The sequence below is a fragment of the Athene noctua genome, chromosome 5 (genome assembly GCF_965140245.1).
Source record: "Athene noctua chromosome 5, bAthNoc1.hap1.1, whole genome shotgun sequence".
Classification (NCBI taxonomy): Eukaryota; Metazoa; Chordata; class Aves; order Strigiformes; family Strigidae; genus Athene; species Athene noctua.
This window is the reverse complement of record NC_134041.1, coordinates 34,384,861-34,403,985: the sequence shown is the minus strand read 5'-3', so window position 1 is coordinate 34,403,985 and position 19,125 is coordinate 34,384,861. Positions and strand designations below refer to the sequence as shown.

General features: G+C 43.5%; 1 protein-coding gene across 1 annotated transcript in view; it reads right to left on the bottom strand.

The window, feature by feature from the left end:
- C5H1orf21 (chromosome 5 C1orf21 homolog) overlaps positions 1–1,344 on the bottom strand; it is a 125,830-nt gene extending 124,486 nt beyond the window's left edge. The window contains exon 1 of the mRNA XM_074907046.1: positions 1,144–1,344. The gene's annotated coding sequence lies outside the window, so the exon portion shown is untranslated. The remainder of the gene's footprint in view (positions 1–1,143) is intronic.
- Between the last annotated feature and the right edge of the window lie 17,781 nt (positions 1,345–19,125).

Here is a 19,125-nt window from a genome sequence, read left to right as displayed (position 1 = left end):
ATCCTCCTGACTGATACCCATGGCAGCAGCCTCATCGCAGAAGTTACAGACAAGGCAGGCATCACCGAACAACTCTCTTAACCAACACATATCCGAATACCTTGGTAAGGGAAAGCAAACCAAGCGTCTCTACCCCAGGCACAAATATCGGCTCCTCCAAGTCCATTAGGCACCCACGAATCCTTAACGATTCTCCCAGTACCCCTAGGATCTGCCTGTGCCGGGGGACTACCTACACAGTAGGCCCAGCACCAGGGAAGAAAGAAGCTCCACCGAGTCTGTCCATGCCAGCTGGGTCTGTGCCATCTCCATCACGTTCAGCCCGCACCGAATTCACCATTTCTGCGTGTTATTACGAATCTGACATGACAGCAGTGCAAGCACAGTCTGACATCTACAGTTAACTCGGTGATGGTGTAAGTGCCGCCTGGCTTACAGGCATTTGGTGTTGCAATACGCTTGCTGCTGAACCTTTGAAAGAGAAGATACAGATACATATAAAATCTGCTACAGAAAGCCTCACAGGGACTTGTTTCTTCTCCCGTGTGAGGCCGGCAGACCTGCAGCGAGCTTCGACCCTACTGCGAACGGAGGGAAATGCAGCAAGAGACATTTCCACCACCCCCCCGCCACCCTTCCCCGCCCCGGCTCACTCCCCTCCCGAGCCGCGGAAACGCCGGCACCCCCCAAATCAAACAGATACCGTTCAAACCCCGGGCTACCTGCCCGGCCGAGGAAGCCTTGCCCACCCTGCAACCATTTCTCCTCCAAGCCGTGACACCCCCCCCCGGCCTCCCCTCCCAGCCATGGGGTCTGGCAGCACTGGGGAGAACTGCGGAGGAAGGCGCCCGCTCCCCGTACAAAGCCCGGCGGGTCATAAATAAAACATCGCCCGGAGGAGGCGGGGGGGAGGGGGGGGAATCGGGATTCGGAGAAATCAGGGTATAAAAAGGCCCCGCAGCAGCCGGGGGACGCGGTGGCGGGCACGGCCCCGCTGTGCGGCGGGGGCGGCCCTCAACCCCGGCCCCGGCCCGCCCGCCGCCGGCCCAGGCCCAGGCCTCCGCCGGGGAAGCGGCGCCCCCAGGCCCCAGCCTGCGCCCCCCCCCCCCCGGCCGCCTCCGCCGGCCCCCTGGGCACGCTCACCTCCGGAGCCGCCGCTCGGAGCGGCTCCCCCGCCGCGGAGGGCCGCCGGCAGGCGCCGGGCCCGGCTCGAGGCTCGGCTGGAGAGGACGGGGAGGCGCGGGGGATCGGGCGGCTTCAACTAAAGTGTGCGAGCGCGGCGGCGGCGACGGCGGCGGGCGGCAGACGGGCGCGGAGCGGCCTCTCCAGAGAGCCAGGGCGGGCCGAGGCGGGGAAGAGGCGGCGCAGGGGCGGGACGGAGCCGGGGGCACGCCCGGCCGTCACGGCGGGGAGAGGCCGCGGAGGAGGAGCCTCCGCTGCACCGCCCGCCCCTCCCGCCGCCGGGCCCGGGCACCGGGCCCGCCCGGGGGCCGCTCCCCGCCGCAGCCTCGCTCCTCCGGGTAAGGGACAGAGCGGCGCCCACAGCCGCCCTGGGCGGGGGATCGGGGCCTGCGCGGCGGCCGCGTCCCCCCTGCCCGCCGCTCCGGCGCTTCCCGCCGGGCCGTGCGGGGCCGCGGCGTCCCCTCCGGCGGTGGTGCTGGGGCCCCTTCCCGGCTACCGCCGCCCGCCAGCCCACCTTCGCTCCCCGGGTGGAGGGGCCGAGCCGCCCCGGGACACCCGCGGCCTGGGGCCAGGGGTCGGTGACGGGGTGGGGGCCGCAGGCCTCGCTTGGGAGGGCGGTGCAGAACGGGTGAGGGCACCGGAGAAAACGTTTAAAAATAAGAGCGAGCCAGTTAGAACGAAGGGTCTCACAGCTGCCCGTGAAACAGTTGTAAATTAGTATTAGAAATGGGCCCTTTCGAAGGCTTTGTTTCAAACACACCTAACGGGCAAGTATAACACTGTCATTTTTATAGTCGTTTTGGAAATCCCGAAAAAAAATAGTTCCCGCTACCCAATTTGTCCTTTTCCATTGACTGGTAGGAATGAAGTCACAGTGATCATCAGTGCTGCGCTTTTAATTACTTCACAGAAATCTTGTTTGCGCACAGGGGTGGAAAAAGTGCAGGGATAGGACTTCTTCAAGTCAAGCTGTCATTAATACGCTGTCTGGTTTTACGTGCAGTGTTTGTGTGAGCAGTTCAGTAACCTGAAAGGGCAATGGCGAATACGAGGACATTCCTGCTCCCTCTCCTAAAACTCTGTGCCTACCTCGGTGGGTAGGCTGTCCTCTCCTGGGAGAGGCTCAGCACCCAACAGAGAGCATCTCCAGCATCCATGGTCCGCAGTGCCCCAGGGCAGGAGGCTGAGTACGTCGAGGTGGGAGAACAGCAAGTAAGGTCAGAGATGCAAAAATAGGGCCCTGTGCCTTTGGTGTCCGTCTCCCACTCAGCAATGGAACAGCAGAGTGGTTCTTCACCTTATCGTGGAAGGTTTTTTTTTTCCCCCAAGAACACAATGCAGATCCACTTTATTGAAGCATAAGCCCAAATTTTCACAGGCAAAACTGGTTTTGTATTCACAGAGGCATAGTTTTTCATGAAAATAACTGTTGACTGAAAAAAAATGGAGGTTGAGGTGAAGCTTCTTTGAAGATCTGGTTATAAAAGCTTTCTCAGATTGTTTCTTCCATGAAGTGCTACCATGTTGAAAGACTCCAGCAAGCCTATATTCTTTTCATCACCTACAGTTTTATTATCTTTCAATAATCCAGGCAGATAGGTTTTCATCTAAGAACCTTTTTCATTCATCACTATGAAAATGTTAAAATAAATAACAGTTTGTTTGCCAAATACTTGCAAGATCCTATTTGCAGTCATTTCTACCTTCATCTTTCTAGCAATCTAGTTTTTCTTAGCATCGGAAATCACTACCAGAAAGGTGGACATAAACAACATCAAGAGATTCCAAAAGAGCAAGTCTAGGTTGACAACTTTGAAGTCAGCTAACTTTGTTTTTCACCCTTTTCATTGGAGAGAGCCTGATGCTGTTTCCAAAGACACATGGAGGTTTTACAGTGAAAAATACGTGATGGCTATGCTGCTATAAACTGTGCTTCCAATAAAACCGAACATAAAAGAACAGCATAAAGCAAACATATTTTGTTTAGCCTCCGTGATGTTTTCCTTGTGATGTGTGCAGCTGGTTAACATTCATAATATAATTATTTACATGTAAATCCACTTCTTTATGCACAGTTCTGGTGATCAAGTCTTTGTCTACCACTCTCATGGAGTCAAAGATACATCTAAACACAGAAAATAGTTATTTCCCTGACTTCTCATGTTTGTTTTATTGATTTCTGGGAAGAGACCTTGCATACTGAAGAGTTATTTTTAGAAGATGGAAATCGATAAATAGTGTAAGTGATTTCTGATACCTAGAACTTTGGTACTAAGCATAGCCCATGTCAGCTGAGCCTGGTGCCCTGTCCCTGCCTAGTATTAGTATCATGTATTAGTTCATGACCCCAAGAATAAATTATGGTTTTAATACCAAAATCAAGGCCTGGGAGTTGTTCCTGCAAGAAGATGACAGCTTTCATCCTGATGTTTTTGTGGAGTACAGAAGGAATTGGCTTTCCCAATTAAGTTCTCTTGCTACTGTGGGAATGAATTGACTTGGATCTGGGGGAGCCATGGACTAAAGAGTAGCCAGAGATAGTATTTACAAAGACAAAATTATTATTATAAGAAAAAACACGCAAGACTCTCATTGGAAGGGAGAAGGATGAGGATAGAAATGAGTATCGAGAGAGTCGGTGGCTCCAGAGGTTGTACTTGGCGGTCTTCTTTCAAAAGAAGCTCCACCTCTGGGCCAAATTCTGCCATGCTAAATTTTTGGACCCTTTCTTGTCTAAGGAAATAGCTTGTGTGCCACTGAAACCAGCAGGATTATGGTCAGGGAGCCCTCTCCAAGCAGGTCTACCTCTGGCATCAGGAGGAGGTTCCTTCACATTAACCCCAACACAGCAATGCACTAGATGGAGCAGAGAGAGTGACGTGTGCAATTAATTTCCAGTGCTGCCATCAGGCTTTAAAGCTGGTTGAGTTGGTATCTCAAAGTCTGAAATTTTGCACTATGAGAGGTTATTTGTTGGCATGATCTCTACACGTTGTTTCTGTTCTGATGAATCCGTTTGATCACAGCATGATTTTTGCTGAGGCTGATGTGTATTGTTTCCAATGTGGATGCAATCGTAGTGGGAATATGGACTTGTTTTCTCACGCCTGTACTCACATTATACTGTCATAGTGTACTTAACATTCACAAAAGTGTCTTTTCAGTGCAGTAACACTAACTACATAGGGAGAGTTAAAAAATGTTACAGCTGGTGTCTGTGTAGAACAAGCCTTGAAGATGCGAAATGTAAAAGGGAGCACTGGAAACAGCAAACCCCTTAAGAGAGCACTTAAAACAGTGGTGTAGAAATATCAATTTGGCCTGCTTATACAAAAAATAAAAGTTATTTGGCTTATAAGTCATCAGACTACTGCAGTGAAATCTGTGTGTGTGTGCCACGCATGTTGCCTAAGTTATATCAGTACAAGAATGCTTGTAGGGATCTAGCTGCCTTCTTTTCTCCTAAAAATGTGAATACAGTTCATTCATCTATGCCTAAGGTATGCATATTGTATCTGTGTCCTACAGATTACTGGTAAAAATAAACCATTACTTTAATCAGGTAGTAGTTATCAGCACAACAACTGTGTGTTCCAAGCCTGAAAATTGTTGCAAATGCCAAAGTTATCCTGTTTTGTTTTCTGAAAGGTGCTGGTAATTTACTGATACTTTAATGAAGCTTTACATTTTGGAAATGGGAGAAATTAGAGAACCCATAGCTCAGCTTACAGATGAATAGGTGAAATTGCTGCACATTTTCCCCAGTCAGTTCAGAAGAAAAACTGAAATGCTGCACAAACTGCTGCCAGGAACAGTTTAAAGATTCTGATCAATTGCTATCGTCTAGACCCTGCCTGGGAGATGCTAACGTAAACTCTACAATGACAAATTCATTTTCACTTTGAGAAAAATAGTTCTAAAACATTGAAATATTTCCTAAATGTGCTGATATTCAAAGGTCTTTGTAAACATCATCTGTGGGGTTGGAAAGTGCAGTCACTGTGAAGGGACTCTGTCAGTCAGCATGTTGAAGCCTTGACTCCATCCCCAAGGACTGGAGGAGAACTGAAGTCAGGCCCACATGGACCAGGTAGCTGAATAATGAAGAGAGGGCACAGAAAGGCACAAGCTCTGTCGATTCAGTTTCCTCACATAGATTTTCCATGTCCCATAAAATGTGAAGATAACTTCGGCATTTGCAACAGTTTTCAGGCTTAGAACACACAGTTGAAGATACCAAAATTTTTTACAAGATGGCGAACAGGCTGAGGTGGGTTTTATGCTGTAAATCAACAAGCTGCTCTTTGAGCTCTTCTGCTGCTTGACAAGCAATACAGGAACAGAAGCGTGAACTTCCCAGCTCTTTTAATGGTGCATTAACATCAAAGCCTAGCTTTACATATTTAAATGATTACAAATCAGTGGATGTTTGTTTTGCAGTCTGGCCCTGCTCCTTGCATTCACTGTCATTATTAAAATGGAAATGGTGTGACTCTGCAATAAAGAAAAAAATGGATCGCAAATTCTTGGCATATCATAGAATGCATTTTAACCAATAAATAATTATCTTAGTATAAATAATGCCCTTGGAAACATGAACTGCTCTCATTCACCTCACTGAGCAGTACACCTGTTCAGAGGGCAAAAAGGAGTCTGAAATATATAAAAAGAGTAAAAGATTAATTTGCATTACTTAAACTGCATAATTCGCCTGAATTTTCTTTTTCACATTTTCATCATCACAGAATAGGACCTACATTAAAAACCTGGGACAGAAAGCAAGCCCAGCTGTAGGAGAAACCTACAGATACCCCTGGGAATTTTCAGACAATCTTTACTGATCCCAGTTCTATATGCAATGTTTGTTTATTTACTCTTCAGATTAAATTATTCTTTTTATATCTGAGCTTGCAATTAGGCAAGATAAGACAAAATAGGTAGATAAGCCCTCAGATAAGCCATGCACATTTTGGATGCTGTACAAACAAGAATAAAAGATCCATGTCAGTGCATCCAATGCTGAGGTCCTAATTCCAGATTAATTACTTCGCAAAGCTGTCTCTTAATTTCAGTCAAAGGCAGAGAGAGTAAAGAATAATCAGGAACTTTAGACTTGTTCCACATTTGGAAGCAGCACAGATACTGCTAAACTTAATACAGTTTCTTATAATAATAAAAGTTTCTTGGCCTAAAATATGTTTTGTGCTGGAGCTGGAGTTGTAGGCCATGTGCCTGTACTATAATAGGATAAACCAATCACGATTAATTTGATTTGTGTAGCTGGGGGCACAATTTGTCAGAAACCGCCACCATTTGCTATACTACTTCTCTAGCAAGGCAATATGAAAGCACAGGAAATTAGTGGCAAGCGAGGACTGGGTACTGTGATCCAGTTTGGGTCACCAGCAAAATATCCCTTTGACTTTCATGGTGCAGAACTGGATCCAAAGCACACACTGAGTTATGCTTGTCACTGGGTTAGCATCAAATAGCCCCAGCCAAGAACATTTTCTTCTAGTCTACACTTCTTTCTCAGTACCAGCTAGGCTAGAATGACTTTCTGTTTAAGCCTCTCAAACTTTAACACAGCTCATTTTGACACTAAATTATATAGAGAGCACTTAAGTGGGCAGCTGTACCTCCTCCTTTGGAAAGGTGGCCATCTCCTGTTGGGACCATTGAGAGACATTGCTCACTAGTGATTTCTTCTTCTGGCACGGGTGTTTGCAAAGCACAGATCCGCTCCCACTCCACACCTCTAACAGGAATATACAGTTTTAGGTCAGAGCACAGTTTTAAGTTAGGATTTTAAGTTAAGTTAGAAAAAAGGGAGATTGTCCCATACACCAGTACTTTGGGGCCTGCACTACCAGCTCGTACAGACTCCTGATGACTCCAGACTGCATCCATTTGGATGTCTTGTTGTGGCAAATGCCTCAAAGGAGGTGGGCAAGACCTTAGCTCAAATGGGAGGGATTATTGTGAAGACATCTTTCATACATGGTACTTTATGTTGAATTTTGCTGCCTGAGTATTTGGGAAAGGATTGGGTTGGTGTGATGGCAGATGTTGCTATGTAATTGTTCCTTGGCAGAGTGGCTGTAAGACAATACTAGCAGCTTACCTGTTATGATAAGGTCTTAGCTGCCAATGTTGAATATTGAGACGACTGCATTAGGAGATAAGCATTGTTAAATTTTAAGAAAATCAGTTTTTCAGGGGCTCATAAAAATAGTGTTTGCAAGAACATAAAGCAAAACCTGGTGGCTATAACAGTAATGAAGAATTAGGGGATTTTTCATGTATTTTAATGGACCAGAAAAAAAAAAAAAAAAAAAAAGACATTCCAAGTTCATAACTAGTTGAAGGATTGGTTTGAACAGTAAAAGCTGGCATGGGTGAAGTCATAATTTCTGTTCTACCCAAGCTATTTATCAGCATTGCAGCAAGGCACTGTGCACCATGTGCAAAGTTAAACCTGAACACTGGTTTTATTAAATTAAGGCCTCAGGTCTCAACATCTTAGATAGGCAAACAATGATTCAGTAAGTAAGTAGCCTAAAGCACAGAGTGGGCCTGAGAAGCAAAGCTACAAGTCATGGCTAAGAGGCCATGTTAATTGCTAGCACAATTTCCTTCTTTTCAGGCACTGGAAGTGGACATTAAAAATAAATTTATAAATGGATTTGTCTGTATCACTTTTCATACCAGATAGGAGAATACACTGACTTAAGAATACTGCTGTCTATATGGGATTGAAGGTCTATTTCATTGTGCAACATTGTGTGTTATTCCCTTTTAATTTCCAAGCTGAGGAAATAAAGAAAAAATATTCTTTGTCATTATGCTGCTATTATGGCAGAGAATTTAATTGCATTCAATTCAAGGCAAAGTTATATTCCCTTAGAAATTGTAACTTGGTCCAAAACACTGAGCTCTTTTGGAGTGATTGTTGCTATGCACCTTTACAGAAAACATTAAACTGATAGAAAGTGTGTATTATAGTTGATAAGGGAACTATTACATTGAATTTCACAACTTGTATGGATATGTGATTAATCACAAATGCATATTTATTGTAACTTTTATCTATAGGTTATGAAACAGAGCTGTAGGGTAGGATATGTCTGACTTATCCTAGGCATCTCAGACTTAGACATCCACACTACAGCTAGTCGTTCTTGGGTGGCTCCTTTTAAAGTCAGTGGAGAGAAGTAGGGACCTCCAAAGGCTGATTTATCTTAAGATGAAATGAATGATGCCCTGGACCTTTGTGTTTTGCTACAATAACTACCATGAGCACAGGCACCTAAGTTCTGATGTCTAAACCATGTGAAGTGAATCCGTCCTCAGGGGGCAATTTGATGATCTTTAGGAAGGCAATCCTTCCATCATCATCATTATTGGGAGCTTTCCCTCAATAAAAATGTAAAAAGTTTTTCCTTTCTTGCTTGCCGCTTTGTTAGTGACTATTTGTCCACCCTCCTCCAAAACTGTCATTGTTCAACCCGGAGATTATGTGGAAATGCTACCACTTCAGCAGTAATTACTAAAAAAACTGGTTTCAGTTCATTATCAAAACAAACTCTCTTGCTCCCTAGGCTGCTCAAAAATTTCCCTCTTGGAGGAAGAAGAAAAAAAGTTAGTAGAAGGAAAGATGTTTCTTCCAAAAAGGGAAGGGAGGATATTGCCAGCAGTCTTGTCTCAATCATCTCTGTAGCTGAGAGTCGGAAAGAGGAACTAGGATAGCAATTGGAGAAATTAAAAGGCAGGTATCTGAGACTACGCTTTGAAAAAATCTGCAAGAAAGTCATAATAGACACTCATGGTGATTAAGAATTGAAAATTACTTAGGAGTTCACTCTCAGTAAGTTTAGTTTGGTTTGAAGCAAAATATTTATTCATGATTAAGCAGAATGAAAAAATGGGATTTCTGTCAGTTTGAGCTAATGTCCAAACAGTGGGGACTATTTCAGATCTAGAAATTCAGATTCAATGTCCAGCTCAAAAACTTATACATCCCAGTGAGAGGCCATGGCGGGGCTCATCTTTGATTAAAAATGGCATGAAAGCATTCTGGCCACTCTCAAACCAGTGAAAGGCAGTACCAAAAAGTACTTCTGTCTTATTTGTTTTCACAAACTTCAATTATATCTCTTTTTTTGAAGTCCAAAGACCTCTATGAAGCAGGCTGGATGCCCAGTCTTCTCACCAGCTTCTTCTGTTGCTGAACAACAAGGCCAGGTGAGGGGAAAGCCAAGTTAGGTCCACAGGCTGATGTGGGGAAGGTTGAAGGTCTTTCCCAGTCTTTCCTGACTCTGTTTTGGTATAACCTTTCTCTCGAGGACTATACAGATTGACTGGGTCCCTCATTGTTATGCAGGATGCCAAATGGATTGAGTAGGGTGCCCACCTCCTGCCCTCCCCCATCACAGAAAAAAAGTCTAACTTTGGACCTCTGTGAGGAGGAGAGATGAAAGTCTGCATGTGGGTGAACTCGTGGGTTTTGTGGCAGAAAGACAGTGTATAGCCTGTATGTATAGAAGAATGTCAGTCACCAGCGGCCATGGGGAATGGAAGGGAATATGACCTTAGGGAAAAAAAAGAGATAGGCATTTCTTCCACAGTCTAAGCCTGTGTAGATCTAACAGTAGATGTTACTGTTGTTTTGCAAAATCAGCTGAGGGTCACTAACAGCTTCCTTGAATTTTAGAGCCATGGCGGAGGCAGGAGTCAGGCACATGACTATGTGAAGCGTGTGGTATTAATTCCTACCTGGGTAATCAAACTAAATCTAGAGATAATGAAGCCTTTTCTGGGCAAGGGGTAAGACATGAAAGTCTTACCGACAGCAATACAGGAGAAGAAAGGAAAGCTGCAACCTTTCTGCATCAGCTCCAACAACATCTGCAGCCTACTGCTGGTGGGATGGGGTGCTCCAGGCTTCAAAAACTAAGGAGGCATCTGTACTAAGGTGAGTACTGCCCTGGGAGTGTGAAGAAACTATAAACCAAACTAAATATTAACCTGCCTCCGAGCATTGTATCAGTGTAATTTTTTATTATGTACTACAGCTGAGATTGTGCAAACATCTGTCACTGGGTTTGTTGTTTGTTTTGTGTCTGTGTCTCTGTGTGTATACGCTCTTTAGAGAAGAGAGAGGGAAATAACTGCCAGTCTCTGAAGTTCACCGTGACTCAGAGGTCCAGGTGTGATCCTAAAGAAAAGTTGAATTGAACCGGATTGAAAGAAAACGCTTTAAAGATACTTAAACAAGCCTCTATTAATGTTCAGAGGTGGAGCGCTTCAACTGGAGTTTAAAAAAACCCTGCTTTTCATTGTCTGTGCAACGGTAAAGGGAGATTTCCCACCTTCGCACAGCTATGATAAAGAAATACAAAGCGTTATTTCCTCCGTCAGCTGCCATGGGGCTGTGCTCCCCCCCATGAGCTGCTGTCGGTAGTTCAAGGGTGTGGAGCAAACCCAAACCTCCAGCTTGCGCAATCTGTGACTTCTACTGTTGACCAAAAAGGGGAAGGTGGTTCTCAGTACCTGATTGATGTTCACCCAGCAAAGCCTTTCAAAACTGAAAGAACATTGTGCCATCAGCTTTGTTCAAAACCTTTCTCATGGTCCCTGCACCTCTCCATAACTCCTCTCCCCAAATATGTTTGAACGGTCTGAAAAATCTGATTAAATCTGATTTAAGGATTTAAGGATTGGCTGAAAACAGCGAGTCTGAATGTATGTGTCAGCAGTGGGCCTCGATGGTAGCTCGGCAGTGTTGTTGTGTGGCCTGAATGGATGTCATCCTGTCTTCAAATGTCTTTTTTATGTTGACTCCACAGCAGGCTCCGAGGTGTCTGGATGAGCAGGATCATATATTTTATTAGCTCATTTAATGCAATGAAGGTGGAGGAAAAAGGCTGACCTATTTGTATTCTTTAGCTGATGCCAACACTTGTGACTTTGGCTGCAGGTGGAGCAGTTAAGTGAACAAAAAAACAGAGTAGTTAAGAGACTAAGCAGATCCCAGTTATCAGGAAGCAGAAGATGAGGGTTTTTCTCTTTTCTAATTCAATGAGGACCAAATTAGGCTCCTAAATGTCCTAACACGCATCCTGATAACTGGAGAATGAAACTACTCAACTCATCTCTGCAGCCACCTGTGCTCCTGCACTTCCTTTCAGAAAATAGCTACCTCTATTAACCTTATTCCATTTAAATGAATTAAGCATTATCTATATTTTCTATCCTGTGACCAGAAGGGAGACTGAACTCCATACATAAGCTTGTTATATATTTGTGTGTACAACTAAAGAAATACTGGAAGAGGTCATCCTCGCCCAACTCCATGGTGGTAGGGAGAAATTTAGCACAATAACTTCTGAGACTGCATGGGAACATCCTCTTCCCTGCTGGGCACCGAAGGTGGTGTTTCTATGGTTCAAATTAGGATTAGGGCTTCTTCGAATGCAACTAACCATTTGCAAAATACAAGGAGCCTGCTTTTCGCTTGGTGTGGTGGGAACTGTGAGGTGAGGATCAGCTTTGGGGTCCCACCTGGGCTGTGTGCTGGGCTTGTTTGGGCATGGCATCAACTTCAGCCATTCAGTTTCTCAGTCCTCAGTGAAACAGGAATAGATTCTTCTTGGTTCCTCACCCAAATGGTGCCGTTTTATTTTGCTCTATTTGAACAACACTTTGAAGATACAAATCCCTAGCATTACGATTTGTTTCAACATGCATGTCCTGCTAGTAAAGTGCTGTGTAAAAGCCCTGCTCTCATCTCAGCCACAATGGTATTAACAATAATGCAAATGATTCAGAAATGTGAGTGGTTCAGAGCCCATAAAAGATAGCAGATGTAAGCGAAGCCAACAAAAAAATCTGTGTACTACAAAGCTGTATTACACAAGACTCCCATAACAATATATGCAGAATATTATTTGTATTGTAGGAGAAGCACTCAGTATCCTCTCCAGCAGAAAATCATATGTAAATCACAAAATCTTTTCCAAGATGTTCTATAAATACCTTGTGGGCTAGGGAATGAGTTGGAGACTGTTACCCAATCTGCCCTGGAGCAGGCCAGGAAAGTAGGTCTGCTGCTGAAAGAGAAACATTTTTCCAAGATTTAAAGACTGTAAATATTTTATTTACCCTCCAAAGAAGGAGTCCATACTCGTAGCAAAGAATGTGTACAAAGTGTGTGCAGGGTTGGGTCTTCTTTGGTTTGGTGTGACTGTGAAAATAAATTAAAACATCCCTGGGAGCCAAGAGAGTTCAGGTGCCTTTTGGTCCCATCCCAGTCATCACAGGGAGATATGGTGAAGTTTCTCAGGTGCGTCTGCACTGGCAGGGAGCGCTAAAACGTTCTCACACACCTGTGACTGCACAGAGAGCTTTTCAGACCTTAGCTCTGAGCTGAGAAAATACAGATGAACCATGAATACAAAGCATTTCAATATCATTTTCAATTCACAAGCTAGTGTCCAGCAAAAACTGCAAGCTGTTTCTGCTTTCAGCTTTCTTATAATTGGGTCTAATCTAGCTGAGATATAGCACATCATTTCCAAATGCTCTGTACACTTTAAGCAGTGCGTAAGGGTAATGAACAGGGAGGTTTTGGTATGTGCTTTCTCCAAGTCTCATTAGACATAGCACTAATATTTACTTGTTTGCATTTCAAACGGAACAGAGTCTATTTAATAACATCAGTGATTTCGTCAATATTGGCACAGTCCAAGTGCCAAGTGGAGAGCTGGATGATGTTTTAATTAACCTCAGCACTCTATAGTGCTGCAGTTGTTCTTGGGAGACTGTGTTTTCTGTCACCATAGTATGACCAGAGCTGTGGAGAAAGAACAGTTAGTAAGGCTGTCTGCTAAAATCTCAGCTTGGTTCCTGAATAAGGTGCTAAAAGTGACTCCAAGCTATACTATTCATCGCTATTGCCTCTGTCCCAGAAACCAGCTTGCCTGTGCTTGGTCCGTTAAGCATCTTCTCTTCCTCCTTCTGCTCCACCTGCTCAGGCTGAACCACACAAATCCTCAAACTCATGTGGGAAACCTCAGTTTTTGCCCCTTACCTGCTACACCAGCCCTGCCTGTGGAGCAGCTGATACTTGTTCATCACCATTGATGTGACTGTAACTTGCCATTCCTGAGATGTGGTTAGCTGGGAAGAGAAATGCAACACATTTATTTCTTCATTGCTACCCTTGTGAAAGCACACTGTGGATTATGTTGCTTACATGGTTTTCTGTCATCACAGTATTTTGCAGATAGCAGTGGTTTTGTTCTTAAAATTGGTCCAAGGAAGGAAAGTGTACTGTTTCCCGTGTTAGAAGTGGAAAAGCTGAGGCAGGGAAGCAAAATGACTTGCTCAAGGAGTCTGTGGAGGAAGAGTGGGAGGGGAAATTCCATCTGCCAAAGAAGGAATTAATCCAGTCTACAGGAAGCATGGGAGATGACTCAGTTGCAGATGATAAGAAGGTTGGAAGGGAAATGAAAGCTGGCCTGAAATCTGGATGGATGCAAGAGAGAGAGAGGAACTATATTTTCTGAAATTACTCACAAGAAAGTACCCGTACATATGCAGCTGAAAGAAAAAACAGTACCTGGGTCAGGTTAGGACTTATATGACAAAAAATAAGGAGGCTGTGAATTACAGAGTCATCACTACTTGGCTCAAATTTACTGCTAGGCAGCATGCTTGGAGTAGAGCTGCCCGCTTACAGGGAGTCTCAATTAAAATCTCTGAGCAAAACATCTTCTCTTGAATCAATAGTTTTTTTCACAGCAGAGTTTACAAGACAGGGTCATGAGAAAGAAGTTGTTATTTTGCTACTGAAAATTCTCAGTTTCTAACTAGTAGTCATTGCTGGTTTCTGCCTGTTGTAAGTTACTGTGCTTAAACTCATGTTACTTTACATATTTTAATATTATTATCTTTAAAAGTGATGGCAAAATAGTCCTCCAGCATGCTCCTAAGAGTTTTTAATCATTTGGATCTTTTGCGTAATGACATGATGGCAGAGATTTAGGTTCTGAGAATACAGAAGCAATTAGTCTCTTTATATGAATTTAGTAAAGTTAATCTACACTGGGGCAAGTCCATAAAGTAGTTTTTCACATCTAAGGTAGTTTTCAAGTAATTTCCAAGACGATGATTTCAACTCTTAACTCCAAACTTTGTATTCAGCCACCAGAACACACTTTTACCTCTGCATCATCTGATGGTGCCACTCAGTTCTTCCGATAATATGCACATTGGTGTCAGAAGTGAAAAAACTGTCTAAAACCAAGAATAAAGTGTGTCTTAGTGGAGGACAAAAATTTCCTATCAGCAATGACTTAACTCAGCAACTGTTATCTCACTGGGATCAGGATTTCATGGTGCTTATAATAAAGATATACTTCACTGTGTGAGTAGAACTCCAGGCTTGTATCTTCCAACATTGGAGGAAGTTACCCATGTCTTCCTTTTAACAGCTGATGGAGCAAATATGTTGATGCAGACAAGCACCCAATGGTACAGTGACTCTACAGGAACAAGTACAACCCAGTGAAATGTAAGCCAGTATGTTCTCCTTGGGGACATTTCAGATAGCTCCTGTTTCTACATGGGCTACAGATTGTGAGCTTTTCTGAATCACAGAGGGCAAAGAGGAAGGCGAGTGTAAATCTTCAGGACAAGGGAACTGAGTCATCTGAGTTTGGAAAACACCTACGGCTCATTTGTAGGTCGAGGTTTGCAGGGAAGGTTGTTTGATTGACTCGAAGAACTTCCTTGTCAAATTTACAGTAGATCTAAACTAGGTTATTTTGTGCTGTAAGATGGCTGCCTATGTTTCTAGAGGTTATATTTGTACACATCTTGGTGCCACAGTGTGCTGCTGTTACTTATCTTCAGCTAAAAGTGAAAAGAAGGAACACTTGCCTCCCTTGTCTTCATGAGACTGTACCTCTTCTGGGACAGTCCAGATGTTTCCTGAGTACTCTCAGTTATTGTCCCCTGTGTGCCCTGGCATCTCTCATGACCACAGCCCAGACTGAGGATTGAAATGTGCTGTCTAAACAAACACAGTATTTCTACTTTATGTGAAACAACTGTCCTTCCTGGTATTCACAGCTTCCTGACAGAGGCATTGACTGATTTTATTAACAAAAATAACCCTCCCCTTTTGGAGTCAGTTTTACCTCAGCCCTGCCACAAAATTTTCTTGGGCTGCCAGTGGGAGGTGAAAGATACTTCTAGAAATAAAGACCAAATACAATATAGGTTAAAATGTAGCTCTAAAGGATCTAATATTTTAGATGAAAGGCATCCTTCAAAGCAGTCCTTTGTACAGCGAACATGATGCCTTTGAAGCTGGCAAGTCCCCAAACCAGCTTCAGCTTTGAAACCTGATGGAGGGAGAAACTGATGCAAAGATAAAAATATTTATTTGCAAAGGAAAGACGGACTGGCAGATATGCACATTTTGAGACCTGATGAAAGAATCTCTTCACATTACATATTGAATTAGCTTTATGGCTTCATCATGCAAAACAAGTCTTGAATGATGTTATATAAATGTCCCAGTGTATTTGCAGTCCCTCATTAAGTGACCTGTTGGGTTAATTGCAAGTCTGCCACCAAAATTAAATGTTTTAATACAGTTTATCTCCTTTAGTCCTTAGGGCCACAATACCACTTTTATCCCGAGGCATTGTTAGCAGCACCCTGACCTTGGTTTACAAGCAGTTAAAATAAAATTTTGATCTGAGCATGACAAAATCCTGCGCTCTCTTGCATCTAGGTGAGCTGTAATTCCCACCTCTTCTCACTGACCTTCGTGTCAAAGCTGAACAGCAAATGTGGGATGAGCACTGAGCAGGTGATGAATGTTCATTAGGGTGATGGTGCAGACAGTAATCTAATTGCCTAATTTAAGTATCTCCATCAGAAAGCTGTTTTGCGTTGGCTCTACTTACAGTCAATGGAGCCTAATTCACATGTGGATCAGTCCAGAAAAGCTGTACTCTCTGGTGAAGACTTTTTTTTAGCATCTCCTAAGGCACCAAAGCTGAGTGCTTGAAAGCAGGCAGTGTGAATAACCTCTCACAGGGAAATAGGCACCTTGCATCAAGGAAAAATATTATGACAACAGCCTCCCATGAAAGGACAGGGGACGGGAGCTCTGCTCTTCAGTTGGGTTCAGTCGCACAGGAGTGTGGCATGAGAAGATGGAGAAGTCAGTGAAAACAGGAAGAGGTTTCAGAAGACAACACATGGCCAAGAATGGGGTAAAGGAGCTGGGAACTAGCTTAATAACTGGGAATTTATTAGTTTTCAAAATAAAAAGTCCTGTGGATTCACTCCTCAGCCCTCACTGAGTGTCCCACTGCACTTCCACACAGGACTTGTGACAGGCTGGAGGAGCCTGTGCAGTACTGCACAAGTGCGGTGAGGTAGGGTCCAAACCCACCTGTCAGCTATTGCTTTTTAATCCAATGCTGCAGCAATTCCTTACTGGGAAAAAAGAAAGTGGGTGAGTGAAAATGCCCTTTTGTTGGTAATTTTATGTTCTGAAGCTCAGCTTATGGATAAAAGGGTCATCTAGGGGTAGAAGAGAAAATGCAACTACTAGTTTGACCTTTTATTGAATATAGTGGAGAGGTAATATGTGATGTGGTATTTTAGAAAAGCAAACCAAGACATTAGGCACCAAAGAAGATAGCACTGAAAGTGCCTCTGATGCACCTAGGATGCAACTCTGGGTGTCTTTAATACACAAGTGGGGAATAAGGGATCGCAGTCTGCTTTGGGGAAAGGCAGTAAATACAACAGGGACAGTATGTATGAGCCTTCATAGACAGCCACAAACCCTCAGCATGGCAAGAGCAGTACCACGACTAAGCTTCCCAGCATTTTGTAGGTGATGACCCTGCTGTGAGCTCTCCCTGTGCCCAGAGGAGGCAAGGCTGGCTGGCTGACAAGTCTGCCATGGCAGCTGCACCTCCCTGGAAACCCCAGGTGGCATTTTTGCTTTCTGAGAGCAAAACCACACTGGAGTTATGACCTCATAGGAAGTCAAGTGAAAATTAGACCCAGCTGTCAACAAGAAAATCAGATCTGGGTGGGAAGTGTGGTGAAGGTCAAAGCAGAAGGACGCTAGATAAGTTCAGAACACACACAGTCTAACTATAAAGGTCTAAAGAAGTAAACTCCTTTGCAAATGAGAAAAGATTTATAGATCTTCCCCTGATACACAGTAAAGAAGATTATATTTGGAGCAGCTTAATGTTACTTAAGGATATGCCAACTTAAATCATACTCATTAACAATTCTATATTGTGGGAGAGCTGAGCACGCACACGGCCAATGTGATCAAGCAATGCCCGTTTATTACAACTAAGAAAACCCTTTTATAATGTTCTCCCGCACACGTTAGTAACATGCAGTACAAGTCCTCAAGACTGGACAGTTACCTTAGCCCGCGCTTTAAACCTTCTTATGATTGGATAAAAAGTGCCACATCAGCCTTGCCAGGCTTCCTGCCTTGTGTAACTTCCTCTTCCGTCCCAACCCCTTCCGGGCGTTGTTTGTCTCGTCGAGTTTCTCCCCCCTCATTCAGGGTCACATCCTTATCGCATTCTTGCTTGGCTGAGGCTCTTCTCAGTCTTGTTCTCACGCAGGATTGCTCATATGTCCATTCTCTCGCAGAAAGCCCTCTAGAATCCCAACACTATATAACAGGCAAAATCACATAGGTAGAGAACCAAGGAAGAGACCAGATTTTATGCTCAGACCTGAAAAAAAGCAAAGAATAACAAAAACACTTTGGAAAGAGAAGAAACAATTTACCAGTTTGGACATAAACATGTCCATACCTGGGACAAAGGATATAACCTTTGTACCAGGTATGCAGCGTCATCCTCTTTGGTGTGGTTTATGTGTATTTCAGTGTCTCATTTTCAAACTTCCTATCTGATAACATGTAAAGGAATATGTATTCTACATAACTACCTCATTAGAGTACATACTTGTTTCATAGAAAGCTGGGTGTTTTTGATGACATGTAAGAATGCCATAGCTAAAAAGCATTAAAATAGCTACAACTTGCAGTGCACGTTAAAACAGAGGGAGCCTACATGGTACACTGTGCGGATAGCTGCGCTTCCTTCCAGTGAGCTGGAAATCATTGCTTGCTCTTCTTTGTTAAATGAAAAATGTGCTATATTAAAGATATGATTTTGCATCTTACACAGTTTTATTTTCTCCATTGAAATAATGAAGAACAAACTCTTCCATTTTCAATAACATTTTCAGATATTTTCTGAAATCTGAATCCTCCTCGTTGCCCTCCCTCCATATCACTTTGGAAAGTGGCCATTGGGGTTTGGGGCAGGGAAGGGATTGTTCAAAGATCTTCCACAATGTCATGAGTAATTTAAAAAATGTCTTTTTCAAATCTCATAGAAATAGTAAGTATTTCTGATTTAACTCTCAAATTTGAAACAACTGTTTGTTTACAAACTTCCAAGTGACTCCCACTGCAGAAATGTGGAGGAGCAGCTCTTCAGCATCATGGAGCACCATTTCAGAAGTGTTTAATGTTGTTAGAGGAGGAATCTTTCAAATTATAAGTGCCAAAGATAGTAATTTTCTGATTTATACTGTATACATAGATATGTATCACTCAAATATGAGAACAGGGAGGTGCTGAAGTGTCCCCTGCGTGAGGCAAAGATACAAATACAACTAACTTGCATTATTTTCTATTTCTGAAGATATCGAAGAACACAATATTGTGGTAAGGAGCAGCTTGTTGAATGTGTGTGACAAACAGGAGCTTGCCAAAAGCCTCTCAGACACATGTTTAGTATTTTTAATTCTTGTGATCACATCAAGTTATTAATCTTTTATCAATTCAGATGGCTCTCCTTCTGGGGA